Here is a 15456-nt window from a genome sequence, read left to right as displayed (position 1 = left end):
AAAGTGACTTAGCGTTGCACACGCACAGATAGTAAGTATTTCACCTTTGCCAGTCATATGATCTCTGTAGAAACTACTCAGTTCTGTTGTTGTAGTACAAAAGGATCTAGAGGCAATATGTAAACAATGGGCCTGGCTGGGTTCCAATAAAATTTGACAAAAACAGGAGAGGCAGTTTTGGCTTCCAGACTGTAGTTTGCTGACCCCTGACCCAGAGCAGCCCCACATTTTGTGTTTGTATTCATCTATTTCTGTGATCTGGGCTTCCTCTTTGCTTTCTCTCTGTCTTAAGGACTTTCCTAATTTCTTATGAGCCTAATATGACATTTTAAAGTGGTGCTTTTAGGAAATGGGGATATTGGGAGGTGATTAGGTCATAAAGGTAGAGCCCAAATGAATGGTATTCGTGCCCTTGTAAAAGGGACCCCAGAGAGCTCCTTTGCCCCTTTTGCCATGTGATCCTTTTGTACTACAACAAAACTGAGTAGTTTCAACAGAGATCATATGACTGGCAAAGGTAAAATACTTACTATCTGTGTGCATGCAATGCTAAGTCACTTCAGTCACATCCAACTCTATGCTACCCTATGAACCACAGCCCGCCAGGCTCCTCTGTCCTTGGAATTCTCCAGACAAGAATGCTGGAGTGGGTTGCCGTGCTCCCTCCTGGGGATCCTCTCAATCCAGAGATCTAACCTACATCTCTTAATGTCTCTTGCAATGGCATGAAGGTTCTTTACCACTAACGCCACCTGGGAAGCCCACTTGCTTAGCAGCTGCTGCTGCTGCTGCTAAGTCGCTTCAGTGGTGTCCGACTCTGTGTGACCCCATAGACAGCAGCCCACCAGGCTCCTCTATCCCTGGGATTCTCCAGGCAAGAATACTGGAGTGGGTTGCCATTGCCTTCTCCAATGCATAAAAGTGAAAAGTGAAAGTGAAGTTGCTCAGTCGTGTCTGACTCCTAGTGACCCCGTGGACTGCAGCCTACCAGGCTTCTCTGCCCATGGGATTTTCCAGGCAAGAGTACTGGAATGGGTTGCCATTGCCTTCTCCACTTGCTATCTAGCTCTTTATAAAAAAGCTTGCTGACCCCTGTTCCAGAGGCCCAGGGTGACACTACATAGAGCAAACCATATGAAACAAGCCTGAGCCTTTAGTCTGTACAAAGTGAAGGAGGCAAAATGTAGACCCCACAAATGGGACATTTGAAATGACTTTACTCTCTGTAAAAGACTTGACCGAGAGAAAACCCGACTCTTTGCAAAGGACACAGACAAGGAAAACTGGCAATTCTTAAATCACATGATTATGACACATTTGAGACAGAGGTAGAGCCCAAATGAATGGTATTAGTGCCCTTGTAAAGGAGACCCCAGAGAGCTCCTTTGTCCCTTTTGCCATGTGAAGTTTCAATGAGAAGATGGCCATCTATGAACCATGAAATGATTTTTCACAAGACATCAAGTATGCTGGCACAAAACTTGCTCTTTTCAGCCTCCAGCTGACAGAAATACCCTTCTGTTGCTTATAAATCACCCAGTTTATGGTTCGGTTCAGTTCAGTTCAGTTCAGTCACTCAGTCGTATCCAACTGTTTGCGACCCCATGAACTGTAGCACACCAGGCCTCCCTGTCTATCACCGACTCCCAGAGTTCACTCAAACTCACGTCCATTGAGTCAGTGATGCCATCCAGCCATCTCATCCTCTGTCATCCCCTTTTCCTCCTGCCTCCAATCCCTCCCAGCATCAGAGTCTTTTCCAATGAGTCAACTCTTCGCATGACGTGGCCAAAGTACTGGAGTTTCAGCTTTAGCATCATTCCTTCCAAAGAAATCCCAGGGCTGATCTCCTTCAGAATGGACTGGTTGGATCTCCTTGCAGTCCAAGGGACTCTCAGGAGTCTTCTCCAACACCACAGTTCAAAAGCATCAATTCTTCGGTGTTCAGCTTTCTTCACAGTCCAACTCTCACATCCATACATGACTACTGGAAAAACCATAGCCTTGACTAGATGGACCTTTGTTGGCAAAGTAATGTCTCTGCTTTTGAATATGCTATCTAGGTTGGTCATAACTTTCCTTCCAGGAGTAAGCGTCTTTTAATTTCATGGCTACAATCACCATCTGCAGTGATTTTGGAGCCCCCCCAAATAAAGTCTGACACTGTTTCCACTGTTTCCCCATCTATTTCCCATGAAGTGATGGGACCAGATGCCATTGTATTAGTTTTCTGAATGTTGAGCTTTCAGCCAACTTTTTCACTCTCCTCTTTCACTTTCATTTTGTTATAGCAGGCCAAATGGACTAAGACATTTGGATAAAGAATGTTTTAGTACAAACTTCAGTTTGTCTCTTATTATATCTGTGACCTGGAGCAAGTCACTTAAGCTCTCTGTGCCCCAGTTTTCTCACATAAAAAATGATAAAATAATAATCCCTTATAATACAATATAACAGTATTGTTGTGAGGATTAAATGAATTAATATTTGCCAAACATTTTGGGTCCACTGGAGAAGGAAATGGCAAGCCACTTCAGTATTCTTGCCTTGAGAACGCCATGAACAGTATGAAAAGGCAAAATGATAGGATACCAAAAGAGGAACTCCCCAGGTCATTAGGTGCCCAATATGCTACTGGAGCTCAGTGGAGAAATAACTCCAGAAAGCATGAAGGGATGGAGCCAAAGCAAAAACAATACCCAGTTGTGGATGTGACTGGCGATAGAAGCAAGATCCGATGCTGTAAAGAGCAATATTGCATAGGACCTGGAATGTCAGGTCCACAAATCAAGGCAAATTCGAAGTGGTCAAACAGGAGATGGCAAGCGTGAACATCAACATTCTAGGAATCAGCAAACTAAAATGGACTGGAATGGGTGAATTCAACTCAGATGACCATTATATCTACTACTGCGGGCAGGAATCCCTCAGAAGAAATGGAGTAGCCATCATGGTCAACAAAAGAGTCCAAAATGCAATACTTGGATGCAATCTCAAAAATGACAGAATGATCTCTATTCGTCTCCAAGGCAAACCATTCAATATCACAGTTATCCAAGTCTATGCCCCAACCAGTAACACTGAAGAAGCTGAAGTTGAACAGTTTTATGAAGACCTACAAGATCTTTTGGAACTAACACCCAAAAAAGATGTCCCTTTCATTACAGGGTACTGGAATGCAAAAGTAGGAAGTCAAGAAACACCTGGAGTAACAGCCAAATTTGGCCTTGGAATGCGGAATGAAGCATGGCAAAGACTAATAGAGTTTTGCCAAGAAAATGCACTTGTCATAGCAAACACCCTCTTCCAACAACACAAGAGAAGACTCTACACATGGACATCACCAGATGGTCAACACTGAAATCATATTGATTATATTCTTTGCAGCCAAAGATGGAGAAGCTCTATACAGTCAACAAAAACAAGACCAGGAGCAGACTGTGGCTCAGATCATGAACTCCTTATTGCCAAATTCAGACTTAAATTGAAGAAAGTAGGGAAAACCACTAGACCATTCAGGTATGACCTAAATCAAATCCCTAATGATTATACAGTGGAAGTGAGAAATAGATTTAAGGGGCTAGATCTGATAGATAGAGTGCCTGATGAACTATGGGCGGAAGTTCGTGACATTGTACAGGAGACAGGAATCAAGACCATCCCCATGGAAAAGAAATGCAAAAAAAGCAAAATGGCCATCTGGGTAGGCCTTACAAATAGCTGTGAAAAGAAGAGAAGCGAAAAGCAAAGGAGAAAAGGAAAGATATAAGCATCTGAATGCAGAGTTCCAAAGAATAGCACGAAGAGAAAAGAAAGCCTTCTTCAGTGATTAATGCAAAGAAATAGAGGAAAACAACAGAATGGGAAAGACTAGAGATCTCTTCAAGAAAATTAGAGATACCAAGGGAACATTTCATGCAAAGATGGGCTCGATAAAGGACAGAAATGGTATGGACCTAACAGAAGCAGAAGATATTAAGAAGAGGTGGCAAGAATACATGGAAGAACAGTACAAAAAAGATCTCATGACCCAGATAATCATGATGATGTGATCACTAACCTAGAGCCAGACATCTTGGAATGTGAAGTCAAGTGAGTCTTAGAAAGCATCACTACAAACAAAGCTAGTGGAGGTGATGGAATTCCAGTTGAGCTGTTTCAAATCCTGAAAGATGATGCTGTGAAAGTGCTGCACTCAATATGCCAGCAAATTTGGAGAACTCAGCAGTGGCCACAGGAATGGAAAAGGTCAGTTTTCATTTCAATCCCAAAGAAAGGCAATGCCAAAGAATGCTCAAACTACTGCACAATTGCACTCATCTCACCTGCTAGTAAAGTCATGCTCAGAATTCTCCAAGCCAGGCTTCAGCAATACATGAACCGTGAACTCCCTGATGTTCAAGCTCATTTTAGAAAAGGCAGAGGAACCGGAGATCAAATTGCCAACATCTGCTGGATCATGGAAAAAGGAAGAGAGTTCCAGAAAAACATCTACTTCTGCTTTATTGACTATGCCAAAGCCTTTGACTGTGTGGATCACAATAAACTGTGGAAAATTCTGAGAGAGATGGGAATACCAGACCACCTAACCTGCCTCTTGAGAAATCTGTATGCAGGCCAGGAAGCAACAGTTAGAACTGGACATGGAACAACAGACTGGTTCCAAATAGGAAAAGGAGTACATCAAGGCTGTATATTGTCACCCTGCTTATTTAACTTCTATGCAGAGTACATCATGAGAAATGCTGGGCTGGAAGAAACACAAGCTGGAATCAAGATTGCCAGGAGAAATATCAATAACCTCAGATATGCAGATGACACCACCCTTATGGCAGAAAGTGAAGAGGAACTAAAAAGCCTCTTGATGAAAGTGAAAGAGGAGAGTTAAAAAGTTGGCTTAAAGCTCAACATTCAGAAAATGAAGATCATGGCATCTGGTCCCATCCCATCACTTCATGGGAAATAGATGGGGAAACAGTGGAAACAGTGTCAGACTTTGTTTTTTGGGGCTCCAAAATCACTGCAGATGGTGACTGCAGCCATGAAATTAAAAGATGCTTACTCCTTGGAAGGAAAGTTATGACCAACCTAGATAGCATATTCAAAAGCAGAGACATTACTTTGCCTACTAAGGTCTGACTAGTCAAGGCTATGGTTTTTGCAGTAGTCATGTATGGATGTGAGAGTTGGACTGTGAAGAAAGCTTAGCACCAAAGAATTGATGCTTTTGAACTGTGGTGTTGGAGAAGACTCTTGAGAGTTCCTTGGACTGCAAGGAGATCCAACCAGTCCATTCTGAAGGAGATCAGCCCTGGGTGTTCTTTGGAAAGAATGATGCTAAAGCTGAAACTCCAGTACTTTGGCCACCTCATGCGAAGAGTTGACTCATTGGAAAAGACTCTGATGCTGGGAGGGATTGGGGGCTGGAAGAGAAGGGGACAACAGAAGATGAGATGGCTGGATGGCATCACGGACTCGATGAACATGAGTTGAGTGATTTCCGGGAGATGGTGATAGACAAGGAGGCCTGGCGTGCTGCAATTCATGGGGTCGCAAACAGTCTGACACGACTGAGCGACTGATCTGAACTGAAGCATTTAGAAAAGTGGTCAGTGCCGTGCTATTATTATTATCATCAACAACATCATTCAAAACAGTCTTGACTTTTTTCACGTTTCATTTCTGTGTTTTCATTATGTCTATTATAGCTTTAATAATTTTAAAGATATTCTCCTTGGCAGTCCCTTTCTATATCTTATCTAGTAACTCAAATTCTTGAATATAATTTTCCTTTATTTTATGACCACTGACTTTGCTTTGCACAAAAATTGTTACTTATTGTGTGACTTTTTATCATGAGCTTATATTCAATGAAGCTGAATATTTTGTGAGAATCCCCTGCCACCTAGCTGGGTCTATGTTCTTCCACATTGATTTGCATTTACTAATGCCAGGGACATCTCTGTTCCATAACCTAATTTTCTGTTTATATTTTGAAATAGGGTTTCCTTGAATGCAATATAAATTTAAACTCCAAGCCTGAGTAAGGATCAAGAATGAATTTTGTATCTCTCAGGGAATTACATGTTTTTCCCCACTGGTTGCCTAGACAGAGACAGACTATATTCACTAGGATCTCCTGTTCAGGTTGACAGATTTTTTTCTCTTGAGGCTTAGTCCCAACACCTCACTCAAAATGTGTCTACGTGAACTTTAAGCCCATGCCTCCAGGTTATTAGGTATCTGCTCAGGTCACTACTCTGGCTTTAAGTTTCTTCCTTTTTATTAGCATGTTTTGATTCTCTTCCAGAAATGTTTCGTGTAGCTTTTGTAGGTATTTCCAGTTCTTGAGGATATGCCAGCTCTTCGTCTCTTAGAAGCCCCCGTAGACTTGCTTCTTCTCACAACATTATTTCACAACTGTCTTCCTTCCTTACTAGTCTCCCTTCCTTCTCAATATTTCATTTTTCATCTTATTATCTTCCCCCATTTCATATCAGTTTCTTTCCTTCCCTAGTAGTATATTTCAATCCTAGAGACTCTCATATGTATTATGACAACCTGAAAAGATAAATAACCTTATTAAATGGTTTTCTACGATCACTGAGACACCAAAGCATTTGAACCAAAGGGAACGCATTTTGGGTTGATGCAGGCAGTTTTCATTTTAAAATCACTGGCTTTCATCTGGTAGTAATATTTCCTGATGTTACTCTTCTCGTCTCTCTTCTGAGTATTTTAGAAATCAATATTCTTTCTGACAGTTATTGATGTGTTAGTATTCTCCTACTCCATTCCTGACTCTGATAAACTGTGCTTTGAAAAATAAACTTGGTTGATTACACTATTTTGAGGAAGAATGCCTAACTGGCTGATCTGAAGATTCAGGCCTCCTTAGCAGGTATATTCCTATATTGAAGATGAGAACATTAAACAAAATAGTCTGTCTACTGGTAACCATCACCATACCTAGTCCCAGCCCTGATTTCTCACTCACCGAGCAAGCTTCTCAGAGCCACATGACTCCTCCTGTAGAACAGAGAAGCCCATAAAAGTTGATAGGTTGTCAACCAGCAGACAATATAGTATGAACTTTCTTTCCAAAAATTAGTAAGTTAGAATTTGTTGTTATCAAAACCACAATGCAGACCTCAAGGAGCTTTTGCTTTTTTATTATAGTGAAATGTACCTACTATAACGTTTACCATTTTAGCCTTTTTTGAGCAGAGAAATCAGAGGCATTAGGTGCATCCACATTGCTGTGCAACTGTCACCACTATTGTATCCATCTCCAGAACTTTTTTTACCACCCCAAACTGAAGCTCTGTACCCAGTACAGGGTTTCCCTCAGTCTCTCATAACCGTCTTTGCATTTGACTGTTCTAGGTACGACGCTTGTCCTTTCATGCCTGCCTTATTTCACTTAGCATCATGTCCTCAAGGTTCATTCATGTTGCAGCATGTGACAGAATTTCACTGAGCCTTTACTTTTTTTTAATTGGAGGATAATTGCTTGACAATGCTGTGTTAGTTTCTGCTGTACAACAGCACGAATAAGCTCTATGTATACACATATTCCCTCCCTGAGACCCTTCCCCCCACCATCACCCCCATCCCACCACTCTAGGTCATTACAGAGCACCGGCTTCCTGCTAGCTATCGACTTTATACATGGTAGTGTATATATGTCAAAGCTACTCTCTCCGTTCATCCCAGCCTCTCCTTCCCCACTGTGTCCTCGTCTCTTCTCTGTGTCTGTGTCTCTCTTTCTATATTCACCTGTTTACAGGCCCAAAATAGAGATGCAGACTGATGAACCTCCTTTTATTTTCTAATTTTATGTATTCATTTTTGTTTGGCTTACTCTTACAATCTTTTTTAAAAATTTTATACAGTTTTTAAAAGTTTCTTTCCATTTACAGTTATAACAAAATACTGGCTATATTCCCCATGGTGTACAATATATCCTTGAGCCTGTCTTACACTCGACAGTTGACACCTCCCACTGCCCCACCCTTAGGTTGCACACACACCCCCACCCTTCCGTAGCCACTAGTTTGCTTTCTCTATCTGTGAGTCAAGTCTTTACTTTACATACATCCTTTGAGGGAAAGAAGATTTTTTTATTAGCCACAAAGCCGTAAGAAGTTTTATCTAAATGGATACTGAGATCACCGCTGACATCTCTCACTCATCAGCCCTTTAAATGCCATTCTCTCCCATAGCTTCTGCTCTGGCTCTGTCATGTTTGAACTTTCCTTAGCCTTTTAGCAAGAGAAAGATTTTGGAAACACATCATTTTCACATGAGAAGGGAATATTTATTCTGAAATATGTATGCTATTTAACTTATTAGGTGAAAATTTGAAGGCACTGACCTTCACAAGTAGGGGAGCTGCCTAGTCTAACAAAAAAAATAATGTCTTTTGGCAGCCCTAACTTATCTTTAAGGGCTTCCCAGGGGCCTCAATGGGTAAAGAATCTGCCTACAATACAGGAGATGTAAGAGACCTGGGTTTAATCCCTGGATGGGGAAGATCCCCTGAGTAGGAAATGGCAACCCACTCCAGTATTCTTGCCTGAAGCATTCCATGGACAGAGGAGCCTGGCGGACCATCTTTACAGAGGAGCTTATCTTTACTCCATCTCCGCCCATCCCACAATGCTGGAAAGTTGTGGGAGGGAATTAGTCACATCTTGTCACCTCCACCTGGGGCAGTTCTTTGTTACTTTTAATATCTCAAGTTTATTTCTCCTTCTTATCCTGACAGACTACCGATCAGTTCTGCTCTATGTGCTTCAGTCACTTCCCTTTGCCTGGGAATAAGATCCCATCTCCTTACCCCCACTTCTGGGGTCCCACATAATAGAACCCCAAGCTACCTTTCCAGATCCAGCCAAACAGGATTCTTCATGATTCTTATATATGTCCTGTATTTTCCTCCTTTGTTTTATTTCATGTTTTTTTTTCCTCTGATGACAACACCCTCCTTAGAGTCCTTTCAGAATCATGGCCCTTAAATAAAGCTCATCTCAAATATCTACCTTGTCCAAGAAACCCTTTCAAATTTTTCCACCTCTATACCATCATTTTCCTGATAACTCCTTGCGTATATGCTAAGTTGCTTCAGTCATGTTGAACTTTGTGCGACCCTATGCACTGCAGCCTGCCAGGCTCCTCTGTCCATGGAGTTCTCCAGGCAGAAACACTGGAGTGAGGTGCTCTGCCCTTTTCCAGGGAATCTTCCTGACCCAGGGATTGAACCCACATCTCATGTTTACCTGCAATGGCAGGTAGATTCTTCACCACTAGCCCCACCTGGGAAGTCCAACAACTCCTTAGAACACTCTTATTTCCACCTCTCTTTTCAAGTCTATCCACTTATCTCTGAATTGTAGTTATCCACACCTTTGTTTTAGTGCCTCAAACTTAGTAGAATGTCTGTCTATTGTCTAAAGGAGGTGACTGTGTCTTGCTCTCCCACAATACCTAGAACTGTGATTTGTACATAGTAGGTCCTTTATATTTGTTCTATCATTTGCATGTTGCTGCTGCTAAGTCACTTCAGTCATGTCCGACTCTGTGCGACCCCATAGATGGCAGCCCACCAGGCTCCCCCTTCCCTGGGATTCTCCAGGCAAGAACACTGGAGTGGGTTGCCATTTTCTTCTCCAATGCATGAAAGTGAAAAGTGAAAGTGAAGTCGCTCAGTCGTGTCCAACTCTCAGTGACCCCATGGACTGCAGCCTACCAGGCTCCTCTGTCCATGGGATTTTCCAGGCAAGAGTACTGGAGTGGGGTGCCATTGCCTTCAGCCAATGGCATTACAACCTTAAATCAATCATGGAACCAGCTCCAGAACAGGTGTGATCTCTGGAGTCCAAGGGGAAGAAAGGAGAGGACAGGACCAGGCAGTGTAGGGGACAGATCTGGCTAGTGGGATTGGTATCCACTGCTGATTATTTACTCAGAGTAAGTGGGACATGGGTAATATTTATTTGCCACATCATTGGTTTTTGTTGGTTACAATGTTAGGAGAAAATTCAAATGCAAATGTCCGTAAACTCAGATGAAAAAGTAAACTCATATGAAAGTAAAAGCAAGAAACCAGATTTTTAAAGATCTGTACTTCCTTTTCTAACAGAGGAGGGGCCAAAATCAGATTATTCAAATGATTTCTGTAACTCTGGAATACACCCAGTGCTTCACAATGTTAATGACTAAGCTACTGTAGAGAGTAACAGATTTTCTAAGAAACTTTGGAAATTTAGAAAATAAATGGACATGATCTTAAATTACTACCTTTTGGAGGTAATTTTTTACTAATTCTATACAAACTAGATGATACTGGTTTCTAGGTTGTTTGCCTGATGATTTTTTAAACTATACTTATAAAAATAATTTTTAAATAACATTTAAAATTTCAGGGGAAAAAGTGATTTAACGGTGAGCTTTTGTTCTCAAGTGGAAATTGCTCAGTTTTTAGAAAAATAAATGTTAAGCTGATTCTATATTGAGTAACACCTATTTAGAAGGATTGAAAAAGCAAATAAGAAATGAGGAGAACCCTTAAGAAGTAAATAATGAAGCAGGTTGCAAATTATAAGTATCTTCAGTTATTCATCTTAGGAGACATTGGATGGTAGACCCACTGGCCAAAATTTTAGGATTATTAAGAGGTAGAGAAAGTCCAGGTGGACTGATGAATGAAATGGTTGTATAGTTTATTTTTTAAAGGGTTAAAGAGAGACTCTAATAACTAAGGATTAAGTTTGCTTAAGTTTTAATCCTGAGATGAAAATTGTAGATCAAATCCAAAAAAAAATCTACTTGTGGTATAGACATCTAGAGGCACACAGGATCCTGGAGAGGAACAGTGTGGCTTTATGAAGCTCAGTATGTCAGACAATTTTAATTTCCTTCCATGACAGGATGACGAAACATGTAGCTTGGAGGCAAGCAATAGAAGCCATTTATCTGTCTTTTACTCAAGCTTTCAGTTCTATCATACATGGGATGCCCAGCAGCCAGCTAAGAAAATGTAAGTTGAGCATTCTGTTTTTCAAGCTACAAGTCCTGGAGAGTTCCAGGAGAATTTTAAATACAAATATGCAGTCTTGAAGAGACGGTTATATATTTTTTAAAGTACTCTACCAGTTAAGAAGAAAAATACTAACTTCTGTTTTGCAGTAAAAACACACAACATTATAATAGAAAGATCTGCATATAGAATGACTTTAGCTTCTTACACTTTTTCCAAATGGTTCTGGGTCCCCAGATGTATCTTGGAGGCTGTATTAATGGGCCCCAGCAGGAACCAGATGGCACAATTAAACTAGGAAACAGAGAATTTACTGAACTATTTACAAAAGGGTGAGCAGGATTTAGGGAATAATAAAGGTGGTGTAGCCCGAACAGCTGTTACCAGCACTGAAGTGAGGTGGCTGGAGGGGAGCGATAACCAGAACATCAAGGACAGCACTCTAACTAGGGTCACCCAGAAGGACTGTGGCCTGTGGCAGGGGGTGCAGGTATCCTGCCATGACAGCCTGAGGAAGGTGTGCAAACCCATGAATTATATGCAAACTCAGAGTTACATGCATGAAAATGCCTTTTTCTGTGGAGCTGGTCCATAGATTGCTATCAACGGTCTTGTAAATGGATCCAAATGTTAACAGCTATGTTTTTAAAAGAAGGATATAAAACTTAAACGCACTTTGTTGTATTTCTGAAGGTGATAGCTTTTAGTCCTTGTTAAGTACCTACATAGTGCAGAGCACTTACGAACATTCTATAACTATTCTATAACTGTATAAAAATAAGACAGGAAAACTTACTAAGTATATTTTGGACCAAAGGTTGAGATTTACTAAGATTGCATTGTGTGTCAGTTGTTTAGTGTATTTGGCAGTGAAACGTGGAGCAGAGGAGCTGAACTGGCTGGTAAAGATCTCACATAGAAAACTGCGCTGAATAATATACACATGTTATTCTGAAAGGTTGCTCAGGGGATAATATTCAGGCAAAATTAAGTTGACAGGCAGTCAGCTATGTATTTGCATTAACTGATCAATTGATCATGTTTTTTGTTTGTTTGTTTACAGGGTTATATATACATACATATATGTCAGTTCAGTTCAGTTCAGTTCAGTCGCTCAGTCATGTCCGACTCTTCACGACCTCATGAATTGCAGCACACCAGGCCTCCCTGTCACTCAGTCCTTGGTTATTTTGTTATGGCACCCACAGCTAAGATATATATCATATATATGAATTACATGTGTATACATATATATTATATATATGTGTGCATATATATTATATATATGTATACATATGCGTATACATGTGTGTACATACACACATATATGTATATGTATACACATGTGATTCATATATATGATATATACCTTAGCTGTGGGTGCCATAACAAAATAACCAGGACTGAGTGATTAAATAAATATAACAGAAGTTTGTTTTCTCATAGTTCTGGAAGCTAGGAGTTCCAGATCAGGATTTCAGCTGATTCCATATCAGTTGAGAGCTCTCTTCCTGGCTTGCAGATGGCCATCTTCTCACTGCATCCTCACATGGACCTTTCTCAGTACATATGTACAGAGAGAGAAAGACAGTGAACTCTCTGGTGTCCCTTCTGATAAGAACAATAATTCTATCAGATTAGGGCCCCATCCTGTGACCACATTGAACCTAAGTCCTTATAGGCCCCATCTCTAAACATAGCCACAATATAGGGTGAGAGCTGCAACATAAGAATTAGGTGAGGGGAACACAAAATTTGAATCGATAGTAATATATATATAGATATAGAAAATATGTATAATTAATCCACCTTTATTATGTGTTAGGCACTGTGCACATTGCTGGGGATATAAAATGGTTAATATATTGTTTTTTTTTGGTGAGAATGCTAAAAAACTACTCTTTTAGTAAATTTCAAGTATATAATACAATGTTAAACTAGAGTCACCATACTGCATGTCAGATTCTCAAAACTCATTCATCTTATGACTAGAAATTTGTACCCTTTGACCACTTAGACCAACATCTCCCCTTTTCCTGCTCCAGCTCTTGGTAACCACCATTCTCTTCTCTGTTTCTATGAATCTGATTGTTTTGGGGATTCTACATATAAGCAATACCATACAGTATATGTCTTTCTCTGTCTGGTTTATTTTATTGGTATAATGCCCTCCAGTTTCATCCATGTTGTTACAAATGGCAGGATTCCCCCTCTTCTGTGGCTAAACAATATTCCATTGTGTATATATATACGTATATATTACACACATATATATAACACATTTTCTTTGTCCATTCGTCAGTCAACAGACACACATGCTGTTTCCATAGCTTGGCTAATGCATATAACTATGTGAGATGATGGATATGTTAATTAACTTGACTGTGGTAATCATTTCAGAATGTATGTATTATCAAATCATCATATTGTACACTTGAAAATATTAGAACAAAAGGATACTGTTCCTGTTGAGGAATAAGAATCAAGTAAAAGAGCTTGATCTGTATATAACTCTTCCAATGAAGTCATCATCAAAAGACTTCTAGAAGTTCAGCTGGAGGAGTGCCTGCTAGATTCACAGACTATTTGTTCTTTTAAATCAGTGTCTTTTGACCCAGGCTGTACATCATCAGGGGAAATTATTAAAATGGGGCTTCCCAATCTCACTCTGAGAGATTCCCATTTAGCTGGTTTGAGGTGGGGCCCCAAACAGTGTTTTTTGAAGGCTTTTCTGGTTTCCCAACGTGCACCAGTGTTGAGAGCCACCTGGAGTGAAGGCATTGACGTACACACCTCTCCCTCTCCCCACCTCCCTCACTCACCACTCCACTCCACTCGAACCTCCTGGAATCATGACTAGTTGTTCTTCTGATGATTAGTTCACATTTTATCTCAGAGGTGCTGTAAATTTTTTCTCTTTATGAAGGAACTGCTGGGCAACCCAGAGCCAATTCAGGACCTACTGTCTGCCACTGCATGGGCTGTATGCAACACATTGTGGTATTCGCGTCAAGATTTGTGCCAGTGGTGGCCCTTCCCTTCCCTTCCCTTTTTCTCCACCCCCCCCACTTATGTCTAGTTTATACTATCTTGATGTACTTAAATTTTTCCTTATAAATTGTCTCTTATTCTTCTGGGGAAAAAGGAGCGATATGGATTTATAACAAATGAATGAACAAAGGAAAAACATACCAAAAATGCATGGAAACACTGATAAATAGAAATAATCAGAGGAATTTTTGCAAGTCTAACTGTTTCTTGAACAGACTTTTAGGACAGCAAGACTGAATGAGTGTGCAGAAGGTGAGGTTACGGGTGAGGTGAAGAGGTGGTTCCTAGACTTAGGGCAGGCACAGGTGAGTAGTGGCTGAATGCCTGCAGTAGATAACACTCCATGGCAGTCAAAGGGTAGAAAGGAAACATGAGCCTCCCAAATGAAGCTGGGCATCCATTACTCAAGTTAACATAAAAGCACAGTTGTTCTCAAAACAGCCTATAAATGAGAACACATTGATATCTCTCTAAGGAACTAGCTATGATGAATCAAGGGGAATTAAGCTTGGAGGCCTTCCTAAAGAGGGTGAATTTGGGGTTTGACTTTGACAGAGGGGAGTCACGTGCTATAGGAGAAAACAAGAAACATCACCCCAACTCTACATTGATGATACAGAGAACTTTCCCCCTCACAAAGTGGGATGTCATGGGAGGAAGCCAGGGAGAGCTGAGCTGACAAGGGATTGAAGAAGGAGAGGATGGATTTTGCAAAGATGAGGCATTTTAGTGAGAGTTTATAAGGGAAATGTTCGCAGAGAATACATTCTTCACTTAAATGAAGCACCTAGAATGAGATAGGCACTTTTTGGGTGCTTGGGATACAGCAGTGAATAAGACAAATGTAGTGTTTGTCCTCATGAATCTTATAGACTAAACACTAAAATTAAAGACCCAAATCTCAACACAACTGCAAGCTGTCATGAATACTTTAAAGAAGCTGTAGAGGGTGCTGTGGGAAGCTATGGGTGAGGCTGGGAGGAATCTGGTTTGAGGACAGGGAAGGCTTTTCATTGGAGCACAGTTTGGAAAAATGTCTTAGAATCAATTAATAGGCATGGTGATTGATTGGATGAGGAGGCAGAATCATCAAAAAGGTTTCCTAGATTTCTGGCATGTGTGCACACATATACACACCCCACATAGGAGCTGAAAGGAGGATTAACTGTATTTAATTCTCTCTCTCTCCCCGCCACCCATAACCTCTTCTTCTCTCAATATAAAGGAAAGTAAGATTTTCTAGGAACAGACAGATAAAAGTTCAAATTGAAGGGTTATGGAGAACACTCTAAAGTACTTTCCACTTTGTCTGAAAAAAAAACCAAATGAAACACAGTGAAAACCCCACCTAATAACTATAATGT

The 15456-nt window shown here is 40.6% G+C and overlaps 1 protein-coding gene across 1 annotated transcript in view; it reads right to left on the bottom strand.

Annotated features, from left to right (window-relative positions):
- Positions 1-12836: 12836 nt before the first annotated feature.
- Positions 12837-15456, bottom strand: part of UPP2 (uridine phosphorylase 2) — a 42203-nt gene continuing 39583 nt past the window's right edge. The window contains exon 8 of the mRNA XM_040229126.1: positions 12837-15401. The gene's annotated coding sequence lies outside the window, so the exon portion shown is untranslated. The remainder of the gene's footprint in view (positions 15402-15456) is intronic.

The sequence above is a fragment of the Oryx dammah genome, unplaced genomic scaffold (genome assembly GCF_014754425.2).
Source record: "Oryx dammah isolate SB20612 unplaced genomic scaffold, SCBI_Odam_1.1 HiC_scaffold_27, whole genome shotgun sequence".
NCBI classification, from domain to species: domain Eukaryota; kingdom Metazoa; phylum Chordata; class Mammalia; order Artiodactyla; family Bovidae; genus Oryx; species Oryx dammah.
This window is presented reverse-complemented; position numbering and strand designations above follow the sequence as displayed.